The following is a 13,388-nucleotide window of genomic DNA, read 5'->3' on the forward strand; positions in this document are numbered from 1 at the left end:
ATGGACAGGAATGGGTGAATTTAATACAGATGACCATTGTATCTACTACTGTGGGAAAGGATCCCTTAGAAGAAATGGAGTAGCTCTCACAGTCAATAAGAGTCTGAAATGCAGTGCTTGGGTGCAGTCTCAAAAAGGATAGAATGATCTCAGTTTGTTTTCAAAGCAAACCATTCAACATCACAGCAATCCAAGTCTCTTCCCCAACCACTGATGCCAAAGAAGCCGAAGTTGACCTGTTCTATAAAGACCTACAAGACCTTCTAGAACTAACACCACAAAGAGATGCCCTTTTCATCATAAGGGATTGGAATGTAGAACTAGGAAGTCAAGAGATACCTGGCTGCTGCTGCTGCTAAGTCGCTTCAGTCATGTCCGACTCTGTGCAACCCCACAGACGGCAGCCCATTAGGCTCCCCCGTCCCTGGGATTCTCCAGGCAAGAACACTGGAGCAGGTTGCCATTTCCTTCTCCAATGCATGAAAGTGAAAAGTGAAAGTGAAGTCCCTCAGTCGTGTCCGACTCTTAGCGACCCCGTGGACTGCAGCCTACCAGGCTCCTGCGTCCATGGGATTTTCCAGGCCAGAGTACTGGAGTGGGGTGCCATTGCCTTCTCCGAGACATACCTGGAATAACAGGCAAATTTGGCCTCAGAGTACAGGATGAAGCAGGGTGAAGACTAAAAGTTCTGTCAAGAGAACACACTGGTCATAGTAAACATTATTTTCCAATAACACACGAGATGACTCTGCACATGGACCTCACCAAGTGGTCACAGAAATCAGATTGATTATATTCTTTGTAGCCAAAGATGGAGAAGCTCTATACAGTCAGCAAAAACAAGACCAGGAGCTGACTGTGGCTCAGATCATGAACTCATTATTGCCAAATTCAGACTTAAACTGAAGACAGTGGGAGAAACCACTAGACCATTCAGGTATGACCTAAATCAAATCCTCTGTGATTATATGGTGAAGGTGATGAATAGATTCAAGCAATTAGATCTGGTAGACAGAGTGCCTAAAAACTATGGATGGAGGTTTGTAACACTGTACAGGAGGCAGTGACCAAAACCATCCCAAAGAAAAAGAAATGCAAGAAAGCAAAGTGGTTGTCGAGGAGGCTTTACAGAGAGATGAGGAAAGAAGAGAGGAGAAAGGGAAAGATACACCCAACTGAATGCAGAGTTCCAGAGAATAGCAAGGAGAGATAAGAAGTGAGTGAAGTCACTCAGTCGTGTCCAACTCTTTGAGACCCCATGGACTGTAGCCTACCAGGCTCCTCCGTCCATGAGATTTTCCAGGCAAGAGTGCTGGAGTGGATTGCCATTTCCTTCTCCAGGGGATCTCCCCGACCCAGGAATCAAACCCGGGTCTCCCGCATTGCAGGCAGACGCTTTACCGTCTGAGCCACCAGGGAAGCTTAGGTAGAGATAAGAAGGCCTCCTTCAAAGAACAGAAGACAACAACAGAATGGGAAAGACTAGAGATCTCTTCAAGAATACTGGAGATATTAAGGGAACACTTCAGGCAAGCACGGGCACAATAGAGGACAAAAATGGTAAAGACCTAACAGAGCCAGAAGAGATTAAGAAGAGGTGGCAAGAATACACAGAACTATACAAACAAAGTCTTAATGACCCAGATAACCACTATGGTACGATCACGTACCTAGAACCAGACATCCTGGAATTCGAAGTAAAGTGGGCCTTAGGAGGCATCACCACAAACCAAGCCAGTGGAGCCAGCTGAGCTATTACAAACCCTGAAAGATGCTGCTGCTAAAGAGCCGCACTCAATATGTCAGCAAATTTGGAAAACTCACAAGTGGCCATAGGACGGGAAAAGGCCAGTTTTCACTCCAATCCCAAAGAAGGACAATGCAAAAGAATGTTCAAATTACCATACAATCACACTCATTTCACACACTAGCGAGAAGGAAATGGCAACCCACGCCAGTGTTCTTGCCTGGAGAGTCCCATGGACAGAGGAGCCTGGCGGGCTACAGTCCACGGGGTCGCAAAGAGTCAGACACGACTGAGCGACTTCATAGATACACAAGGTAATGGCTCAAAATCCTTCAAGCGAGGCTTCAGCAGTGCGTGAACAGAGAAATTCCAGACGCACAAGCTGAGAAAAGGCAGAGGAGCCAAAGATTAAACTGCCAGCATCCGCCGGATCACAGAGAAAGGAAGGGAATTTCAGACAAACCACCTATTTCTACTTCACTGACTACATTACAGCCTTTAACTGCATGTATCACAACGAACTGTGAGAAACTCTTAAAAGAGATGGGAATACCAGACCTCCTTACCTGTCTGAGAAACGTGTATGCGGGTCAAGAAGCAACAGTTAGAATCAGATATTGAACAACTGACTGGTTTCAAATTGGGAAAGGAGTATGACGAGGCTATATGCTCTCATCCTGCTTATTTAACTTATACACAGAGCATATCATGCAAAATGCCAGGCTGGATGAATCACAAGCTGGAATCAAGATTGCAGGGAGAAACACCAACAACCGGGAAGAAGAATTAAAGAGCCTCTTGATGAGGGTGAGACAGAGTTAAAAAGCTGGCTTAAAACTCAACATTCAAAAAACTAAGATTGTGCCATCTCGTCACATCACTCCATAGCAAGTAGAAGGGGAAAAAGTGGAAGCAATGACAGGTTTTATTTTTGGGCTCCAAAACCACTGCCGATGGTGACTGCCGCCATGAAATTAAAAGACACCTTGGAAGGAAAGCTATGACAAACCTAGACAGTGTATTGAAAAGCAGAGGTATCACTTTGCTAACAAAGGTTTATATAGTCAAAACTATGGTTTTTCCAGTAATCCTGTACAAATGTGAGAGGTGGACCATAAAGAAGGCTGAGTGCCAAGAAATTGATGCTTTTGAATTGTGGTGCTGGAGGAGACTCTTGAGAGTCCCTTGGACAGCAAGGAGATCAAACCAGTCCATCCTAAAAGAAATCAACCCTGAATATTGACCGGAAAGACTGAGGCTGAAGCTCCAACTCTTTGGCCACCTGATACAAAGAGTTGACTCATTGGAAAAGACCCTGATGCTGGGAAAGATCAAGGGCAGGAGGAGAAGGGGAGGGCAGAGGGTGAGACAGTTAGACAGCATCACTGACTCAACGGACAGGAAGAGGAGCAAACTCCAGGAAATAGTGGAGGACAGGAGAGCCTGGAGTGCTGCAGTTCATGGGGTCACAAAGAGTCAGACACGACTTAGCAACTGAACAACTGGTGGCAGGGGTTGAGAGTCCACTTGCCAGTGCAGGGGATATGAGTTCAATGCCTGGTTGAGGAACTAAGAACCCACATGCCATGGGGCATTTAAGCCCATGGGCCCCAGGTATTTCGCCTGGGAGCTGCAACTACTGAAGGCTTCATGCTCTCGAGCCCACGCTCTGTAACGAGAGAAGGCCCTGCTTGCTGCAACTGGAGGAAGCTGGCTTGGAGCAATGAAGAGTGGTGTGCCACAATAAAGACTCAGGGCAGCCAGAGATAAAGAGATAAAATAAGTACAACCCATTGCAAGGCAAAACTTACCAAAAACAAAACCAACCTCTGCCAAGCACAAAACCCAAAACAAAAGGTTAATTCCCTTACAGAGAATTCTGCACACCATTAACAAGATCTATAATCCAGTACTAGAGGCAAAGGCCACAAACAGGCAGAAACCCACATGGTCTATCAGAGGAAGGATCCTCAGTATCTTCCCAACAATTATACATTAAAATCATCCTTTTTCATCTCTTAGATTGCTTAAAAGGTGAAAGTGTTAATCGCTCAGTCATGTCAGACTCTTTGCAACCCCATGGATTACAGCACTCCCAGCTCTTCTGTCCATGGAATTCTCCAGGCAAAAATACTGCAGTGGGTAGCCGTTCCCTTCTCATTATTGTAAGGCCAGACCCCGGGGCCATGACGGGCCACCCCTCCTCTCTCCCGTTGGTGAGAAGGTCCCTATCAGAAGGGTCCTCCCAGATCCCAGGGACCAATGACAGCACACTTCACCGGCTAAAGCTGCCCCACCCTAGCCACGCAGAAGGACCTGTCAGCCCGCCACGCCTCGGCCTGGCGACCTATCCGAACCCCCGTCCATCTAGCCTGACCATCCCTCGCAACGAACGTGTAAAAGCCACCCCCAACACGGTCCAGGCGCGGACTTCCTCGACCTGCCTCGTTCGGGTCCAGGAACCCTACCCGGGAGCGCTTCCCCATTAAAAGCCTGTTAGACACTCTTTTTGGTGTCCTGGTCGTCTTTACCGAACAGTTATAAACAATTAATCTATAGAAGTGAGGGGAGCTTCCCTGGTGCTTCAGACAGTAAAGAATCTTCCTGCAGTGCAGGAGACCAGGGTCTGATTCCTGGGTTGGAAAGATCCCTTGAAGAAATGAATGGCGACCCACTCGAGTATTCTTCCCTGGAGAATTCCGTGAACAGAGGAGCCTGGTGGGCTCCAGTCCATGAGGTCGCGAAGAGCAACTATGCTCCCGCCATGACTGAGCAGCTAACATTTCGCACTCACAGAAGTGAGGGAACCTTTCCTTACGGATATTCATCGGTTTGACTTCCTCGGGAGTCCTTTTGGAACTAGCACAGATCTTAACTCAATGATTTCACCTCTGCCTTTAGGTATTTTCACACTTGAATGCAAAGACACCCGTGAACTTTACTGCAGTATCATTTTTTACTGCAAAGGAACAGAAACAGCTTAAATGCCAGACTGACTACATAAATTATGACACAACCGTACACCTGGACCCCTCTCTACCTGCTCTCCATCCTGAGTGGCTAACAGATACATGCTAGGGAGTGGGCTTTCTTCCCCTATGGCTTCGTGTTGGATTTAGCCCATAGTGAGCATTGTCATGATCTTAGTTTTCTGAATGTTGAGCTTTAAGCCAACTTTTCACTCTCCTCTTTCATCAAGAGGCTCTTTAGTTCTTCCATAAGGGTGGTGTCATCTGCATATCTGAGGTTATTGATATTTCTCCCGGCAATCTTGATTCCAGCTCGTGCTTCCTCCAGCCCAGCGTTTCTCATGATGTACTCTGCATAGAAGTTAAATAAGCAGGGTGACAATATACAGCCTTGACGTATTCCTTTTCCTATTTGGAACCAGTCTGTTTCCATATCCAGTTCTAACTGTTGCTTCCTGACCTGCATATAGGTTTCTCAAGAGGCAGGTCAGGTGGTCTGGTATTCCCATCTCTTTCAGAATTTTCCACAGTTTATTGTGATCCACACAGTCAAAGGCTTTGGCATAGTCAATAAAGCAGAAATAGATGTTATTCTGGAACTCTCTTGCTTTTTCCATGATCCAGCGGATGTTGGCAATTTGAACTCTGGTTCCTCTGCCTTTTCTAAAACCAGCTTGAACATCTGGAAGTTCATGGTTCACATATTGCTGAAGCCTGGCTTGGAGAATTTTGAGCATTACTTTACTAGTGTGTGAGATGAGTGAGTGCAATTGAGTGGTAGTTTCAGCATTCTTCGAGATTGGAATGAAAACTGACCTTTTCCAGTTCAACATTCAGAAAACTAAGATCATGCCATCTGGTCCCATCACTTCATGGGAAATAGATGGGGAAACAGTGGAAACAGTGTCAGACTTTATTTTGGGGGACTCCCAAATCACTGCAGATGGTGACTGCAGCCATGAAATTAAAAGATGTTTACTCCTCGGAAGGAAAGTTATGACCAACCTAGACAGCATATTCAAAAGCAGACACATTACTTTGCCAACAAAGGTCCATCTACTAAAGGTTATGGTTTTTCCAGTGGTCATGTATGGATGTGAGAGTTGAACTATGAAGAAAGCTGAGTGCCCAAGAATTGATGCTTTTGAACTGTGGGGTTGGAGAAGACTCTTGAGAGTCCGTTGGACTGCAAGGAGATCCAACCAGTCCATCCTAAAGGAGATCAGTCCTGAGTGTTCACTGGAAGGACTGATGCTGAAGCTGAAACTCCAGTACTTTGGCCACCTCATGCGAAGAGCTGACTCACTGGAAAAGACCCTGATGCTGGGAGGGACTGGGGGCAGGAGAAGGGGAGGACAGAGGATGAGATGGCTGGATGGCATCACCGACTCGATGGACATGAGTTTGAGTGAACTGCTGGAGTTGGTGATGGACAGGGAGGCCTGGCGTGCTGCGATTCATGGGGTCGCAAAGAGTCGGACACGACTGAGTGACTGAACCGAACTGAGCATTGTCAAAACAACAGAAAGACAGGGAGAGTCAAGGTAGTTATTTCTCTGGCTCGACCCCAGGCTCAGTCCCAGCTCCACAGGCTCCTGTCAGGCCGCCCTCTTCATCCCCAGGGCCCAACAACCGTTCTCCTCCTCACTTCTGCAGCCTCGACCTGGGGTCTTACACTGTTCCCGAGACCTGCGGCCCTTTGCTGCAGTCCTGCAAAGCCTGCACCTGGACGGACCTCTTGGGGAGCTACAAAATACAAAGAAACTATCTGGAACTAAAAATAACTCAGTGTGCATGCGCCGTTGGGGCAAGTTCTAGACCAAAAGATACAAAATATACAAACCCCAACGGCCACTTCTGAAGAGCCGGGAGCAACAACTGGGCGTCGGGAGCAAAAATAGGGTACTGCGCATGCCCCGCTGCGCTCAGCGCCACAAAGGTGGGTGGGGCACCGAAGCCCCGCCTCGAGCCCGCCCCTGGACACACCCCTACCGTCCCCGCACATAAGGAACCGGCTCCGGGTCTGCTCCCCCTGTAGCCGGTGCAAGAACTCCAGTGAGAAGTCGCCCGAGTTTCCCATGTGTCCGTTTCCATTGATCCGGGAAGGCCAAGAACCCGGCCAGCTGATGGCACCCAACCTGGGGCAGTCCCCTTCCGGAGCGAGGACCTGGGCACGTCCGAGACTGCGGAGTGAGACTTTACCGTGGCTGACCAACGCCTACCTGAACCTCGTGTTCCACCGTCACCACATGCTGTAAGTCTGCCTTCCTGGCCCCTGGTTGGGGCAATGCTTTCCCTCTGCTGAAAGCTCTGCCCTCTCCTTCCGAGAGAGCTCTGTGAGGGTAGAGATCACAGTGGCTGGACCTTCTGCGGTCCCGGCATTCTCTTCGTTTCCCTGCAGTCTTGTTCTCTTCAGGCTTTTCTGTCCCTCCTCCCTACACCTCCCCTTCAGTCCTTTTAACTGTACTCCTGTTCCCTCTTGTGTCTTGAAGGTTGTCACTGGGGTCTTTTGTACTTTTGTCTGTCTGGTTGCTCCTGCAAGTCTGTGCCAAACTGTGGGCAGGGTGGAACATTTAAATTTTGAAATACAAATGCAGCCCACATTGCCTGAGACTCCAGCCTTGGGTTACTTGGAGGAATTTTAAAGGACAAAGAGACTAGAGGGGCTTGCTCTTACCTCCTCAGCGTTTGCAGTGTAACTATCTGCAAGCTCCCAGAGCCCAGGCAGCTGTCCTCTGCTTTTGCAAAGTAGCTATTCTGCCTGAACTCAGGAACAGCCCGTTTCATCTGTAGTTCCCCAGACTGAAGGTGGGGCTGGGGTGGGCGGAGGTGCCCCAGGAGAAGGAGGCCATTTTAAATTCAAGCCGGAAAGCTAGGAAATCCCAGTTCTATATAAATTGGCTAGTCTGACTTAAGCTTGTGGGTTTACCTCATACAGACCTGTCTTTAGAGTCATCAACAATAAATACTTCCACTGTACCTAAGGTTACTGAAGGTCAGTTAAGTACATGCTGTGTTTTTGTTATGAAATTTGCCAACAGGTGTAATAATCTGATATTAAATTTTTAATGGGATGAACACTTGTTGGTTAACTCTAGGGGAATGACTGTTTTAGAAACATCCATCTAAACAGTCTCTTTACAGGACCTCCATACTGCTCTACGGGTTAAGAAACCGCCTTGCAATGCGCAGGACCAGAGTTCGACTCCTGGTGAAGGAGCTAAGACTGGACACGCCACGCCAAGACTAAGCCTGCGCTGCAACTACTGAGCCCAAGGACAACTAGAGAGTCCGCAACAAAGGATCCCACACCATGCAGTGATGATCCCCTGTACTGCCAGTAAAACCTGCCGCAGCCAAATATACAAATAAATATTTTAAAAAGCAAAGAAAAGTTTCTGTACATCTTGGTACTCAACACTAAATTTACGTTAAATATAGGAATTCACTGAATATCCAGGCCATTCAAATATGATAGATAAAAATGTAGGAAATATTAATTGCTAAATAAGTCTAAATTTGCCTACTTTTGTGAGAGAGAAGCTTAAGCTTATCTAGTGCTGCTTTGAGACATTCTCTACCAATTGATAGAATGCCAATGTAAAAGTTTGTTAGATGTGTGTTTTTAAAAAAGGAGGTATAAGAGATGGACATACACTTTGTTAAAGGAAAAAGGGTGATTTTTCTCCTAAGGCTGATTATTTCTCAACTGAAGAATAAGGGACAAAGTATTGCTACAGGAAAGGACAGGTTTGCAGAAGTAGAACATTGAGAAGAATTTTGTATGGGGTTGGGATTTTCTAAAGTGGAATTAAATCTTATTAGGTAAGTGGATTTATTTTTTTCACCTTAGCTTAAGGAATAATTGCTTCACAGTGACCTATGATTTGATCTGACTGGGTTTTTTACATTTTTGACAGACTTCCCAAACATCAAATTAAAGTTCTTTTGACCTCCAGCTAACCCTGCAGTGTTTTAAAAGGCCCCTGGAGTATCCCAAACAGATCCCAATTTAACCGGTACGTTAAATTATATGGGAAATGCTATCCAAACCTGCTGTTGCCTGTCAGAGGTTGTCTCCAATTTTATTGCAGCCACCAAACATACAGGGGAAAGGGTCTCAGGTTTTTCTGCTGTCTTGTCTCTCACCTTACTCTATGTCCAACAAATCCCCTGTGAGAGCACTCCCACCTCCAGCTCCAGCTCCTGACCCCGGGGCCTTCTCCACCGTGCCCAGCTCCAGCTCCTAACGCCGGGGCCTTCTCCACCGTGCCCAGCTCCAGCTCCCGACCCCGGGGCCTTCTCCACCGTGCCCAGCTCCAGTTCCCCCAGGAGTTCCTTTCTCCATCTTTAATCTCCCCTTTCCTCCAGGCTTCAGCAGCCCCTACCTTATTACAGACTATTCGGCTGGCCACTTCCAAGCAGCCCACATCCTGGGATTTACAGGTGCCCACTCTTGAGGAATACACCCCAACAGCCACCATAGAGAAAACTGCTATAGGACAGCCAGCTTATAGACTGCAGATGGCCCCCTCAGGGAGAGCCCTAGCAACGCACTGGCACTGGTTCAGATGTCCCCCATCGGGAACCCCTGGTGCAAGAGATGGTGGTGGCCAGAGGGGGAGATGCTCAAAACCCCACTAGGTGAGGAGGGCACCAACCCCACTCTGACAAAAGCCTCCCGGGAAAGTGTCTCTGGGATGCTGGGTTTCATTTCTAGGAGTGCTCTTGGTTGCAGATGACTCAACATGTGGGAGGATCCTCTTCTAAGCCAGAAGAAACACCTCTGGAATGTATCCTTAAAAATTAGAAGTGTTAAAAATAGATGGGCTGAAAAGGGAAAAAGAAAAAAACTTTACTCTAACACTGCCTGGCCTTTACATAGGTTGGGAGATGGAGAAAAATGTCCTGAAAATCCGTCTAAATTACAATATCATCTTGCAACTGGAAATCTTTACTGTCACAAGATAGGAAAATGGAGTGAGGTTCTGTATGTCCAAGTCTTCGTGGTCCTTTACCAAAACCCCACTCACTCTAGGCGGTTTCTGGGCATTCGAAGGCACACATGAGGTTTCAGGTCATCTCCTAACATCCCCCAACTCTCAGGGGGAGACCAAGCTTCCTCTGAGGCACCTACTTCCCCAGATGCCTCTGACCAATCCCACACCCCAGCAACTCGCAGTGGAACTTCCTACCATCCAACATTGGGCAAAGCGTGCCCTCCGAGGGAAGTGGCAAACGGCAAAGAGACAATCAAAGGACATGTGCCCTTCTCTTTAATCGATGTAGTTAGCCCAAGGCAGACTGAGCCAGTTTTCTCAAGACCCTAGTAAGTTTGTCGGAGGGTTTTAGGCCCTAACACTGGCCTTTGATTCTACTTGGAAGGATGCCCAAATAGTCTTATCTACTTGCTGTACCTGTGAGGAAAGACAATTTGGGCAGCAATCCAGTGACACGGTGACCAGCCTGCCAATTCATGTTTGTGTTGCAAACACGAACATTATACTACGTGTGGAGACGCAATTCCAAATCAGGAGCCCAGCAGGAGTTACAGTTACTGGGAGGGAACAGAAGCCAGGAAGCACGTGATGTGGTGTGCACTGGGAGGGGTGAGAAAGTGTATCCACAAGTCAGTTAATGACGAAAAGGTCAAAGAAGTGACCCAAAAGAGAGAAAAAGAAAATCCAGCCTTCTTTCAGGGACGGCAGATGGAGGCTTTTAGAAAATCTACTGACACATCCACCCACTCCTGACGGTCAGACCCTGCTGGAACATTCTGTCAGCCATAATATTAGGCAGAAACTCCAGAAGTTACAATTCGGCCCACAGACCCCAGTGCCACAATTCCTAGAGGTGGCCCTTCGGGTATTCAGTAATCCAGACCAAACTGAGGATGGAGAACCTGATGTAAAAACAAGTCAGGGCTCAAGCTAAACTGAGAGTCACAGCTGTCAGCCATGCCTGGCAACCTCAGGACAACCCAAGACGGGAAAGGAAGTTTAAACATCTACCTGGAGATAAAACCAGCAAGGGGGATGGTTCAAATGTAAGTCAATCAGCCAGTGGGCTCCAAAGTGCCAGAAAGAACCCCCTGGTCCGTGCCCAGTCTGCACACAAACAGGTCACTGGAAGTGGGACTGTCCCCAGTCCCAAAGGGAAGGGGGACTGCCACTCCTGAGACGACCACACTGGACAACTGAGCTAGCCCGGGATGCTGGTGTCCCCCCTCCAACAAGACGTCTGTCTCCCGCAAGGAGCCTCGGGTGGCCCTTGGCACGGCAGGTAAGAAAATCAATTTTTAACTGATACCGGAGTCACTCACTCTGTCCTGATTTCTCAGGCTGGGCCTCTTCCCTCCAAAAGCTGTGCTGTGATGGTGTCGAGGGAAAGCCTCACACTCACGTCTTCACTGGGCCTCTCACTTGTCAATTTAAACAGCGTTTGATCTCACACGCCGTTTTAGTTGTGCCTGAGTGTCCCAAACCCCACTTCTGGGCTCTCTTGGAGTCTTATTACAGTTAGCAGGCCCTGAGGGGCCCCTTTTCTTCACTCTTACGACAAATCAGTTAGAAGAACAAGGGTTGATTGCCAGCCATATTCCACACACAGCAAACCCTGAAGTTTGAGACAAGGGAATCCCTCAGTCAGTTCAGTTGCTCAGTTGTGTCCAAGTCTTTGCAACCCTGTGGACTGGAGATCCTTGGGACAGCTATAAATGCTCAAGCTTTAAAAATAAGCCTTACACCAGACTCGCTTATCCTAGCAAAAGACAGTATGACCCATAAAGTTGAAACCAAAAAAAGGTTTGCAGCCCTTCATACAGAAATTCTTAAATAAGGCCTCTTAGCGCCCTGTCAGTCTCCATGCAATGCCGCTATTCTGCCAGTTATTAAGCTAAATGGGGAATGTCCAACAGTTGAAGACCTCAGGGCATTAAGTGAGGCAGGGGTCTCTCCACACCCCCTGCGGCCAATCCGTAACAGCATGTCAGCCCAGAGTCCCGGAGACACCAGGTGGTTTACTGTGTGTGGCCTCAGGGGTGGCTTCGTTTGTGTCATCTCCTCTGTCTGCCTTCAAGTGGACTAACCCCCATTTAGGCCAAATGTAACAATACACCTGGACAGTCCAGACTCAGGAGTCAAGATCACCCATATTGTTCGCTCAGATCACAGGAAAACACCTAAGGGAAATAGACTTAACATATGGGGCCATTTGGGGATTCCTTGGTGGCCCAGTGGTTGAAAATCCACCTGCCAACGCAGGGTACACGGGTTCCATCCTTGGTCTGGGAAGATTCCACACGCTGTGCGGCAACCAAGCCCAAGGTCCACAACTAGAGAAGCTGTGGGAATGCACTGAGAGCAGCCAATCACAGAAAGCAGCGGCCTTTCCACAGTACACAGATGACACACTGATATAGAGGCCTACCATGGAGGCCTCAGACCAGATATCACTGAAGTCCTTAATTTCCTTGGGGTACGCAGCTACAGGATCTCCCAGAAAAAAGGGGGGGCAGGGGGGTGGGGAGAAAAGCACAAATCTCAAAGCAACAAGTTAAATATCTGGGATATATTACAAACGCCGGGAGGAGACAGTTCTCTCCAGAGAGAAAACAAGCTGTATTAGGCCTAAGCGTCCCAAAGACCAAAAAAAAAAAAAAAGTACCTTCGTACTTTCTTAGGCATGACAGGATTTTGCAGAATTTGGATTCCAGGATTCAGACTAATGGCCAGACCTGTATATGACGCCACCAAAGGCTCAGATGCTCAGCCACTACTTTGGATTGGGGAACAAGGGAGGGCTTTTAACAATACCGCAGAGGTCCTCACCAGAGCTCCTGCTCTGGGGCTCACCAACTGAAAAAAAACCAAAACACATTTATCTTAAGTGTAGCTGAGAGCAGGGGGGCCCCTCTGGGGGTCCTAGTACAAAAGCTAGGACAAATTCCTCAGCCTACAGGCTATTTTCCTAAACTAGATTTTGTGGCCTGGCTGCCTCCGGGTGGTACCTGGCTCTGCTTTTTTAGCGGCAGAAGCTAACAAGCGCACCTCTAGACAGTCACTGGAAGTCTAGGTCCCTCATCAAGTACAAGGGACTCACCACTGGCTAACCGGAGGTCACCTTACTAAGGACCAGGCTTGACTGCTTGACTCCTCAGAGCTAACCCTCAAAACCTGCCAGTGCAAATGCTCGCCAGCAACGCTGGAGTGGGTGGACAGACGCAAGCCCCAGTCGGCCCGTGCTTAGACGGGAGCGTGACACAGCTGTGTAACGTGAGGCTGCGTCACCACGTGCTCTGCACCCCCATGCAGTGTGCACTGTAAACTCTGTGGACTTTTCGCAATAAAGGATCTAGAATTCTAAACAGTGAGTCAAAACTCTGAACCTACTAACTACTATATTCACAAGCGGACTTGGGTAAATTTTTGGAGGTTATAAACGATGCTGGTTTGTTTAAAACACTCCATCACCTATCTGCTTTCAAGAAAATCATTTTGTCTTTATTATTCTAAGTGTGCGCTCCCATTTCCTCAGTGCTCTTTAGCAATTAGAGGTTTGTAACATTTATACACATTCCAATTTTCAATATTATCATAAAGTAAAAATTAGAAAATAAGGTATAAAAATGTGTGTTCTGCTTTAAAAGAAAACAAACAAAAATCAGTGTTTTA

General features: G+C 47.6%; 1 protein-coding gene and 1 long non-coding RNA gene across 3 annotated transcripts in view; one reads left to right on the top strand and one right to left on the bottom strand.

Moving 5' to 3' along the window:
* Positions 1–13,388, bottom strand: part of MRPS25 (mitochondrial ribosomal protein S25) — a 66,172-nt gene that overhangs the window by 24,232 nt on the left and 28,552 nt on the right. The window lies entirely within an intron of this gene.
* On the top strand, positions 6,748–8,105 carry LOC120868098. The gene is made up of 2 exons (XR_005722142.1): positions 6,748–6,970; positions 7,861–8,105. It is a non-coding gene; the product is annotated as an uncharacterized LOC120868098 (long non-coding RNA).

This window comes from Oryx dammah, unplaced genomic scaffold (assembly GCF_014754425.2).
Source record: "Oryx dammah isolate SB20612 unplaced genomic scaffold, SCBI_Odam_1.1 HiC_scaffold_9, whole genome shotgun sequence".
NCBI lineage: Eukaryota > Metazoa > Chordata > Mammalia > Artiodactyla > Bovidae > Oryx > Oryx dammah.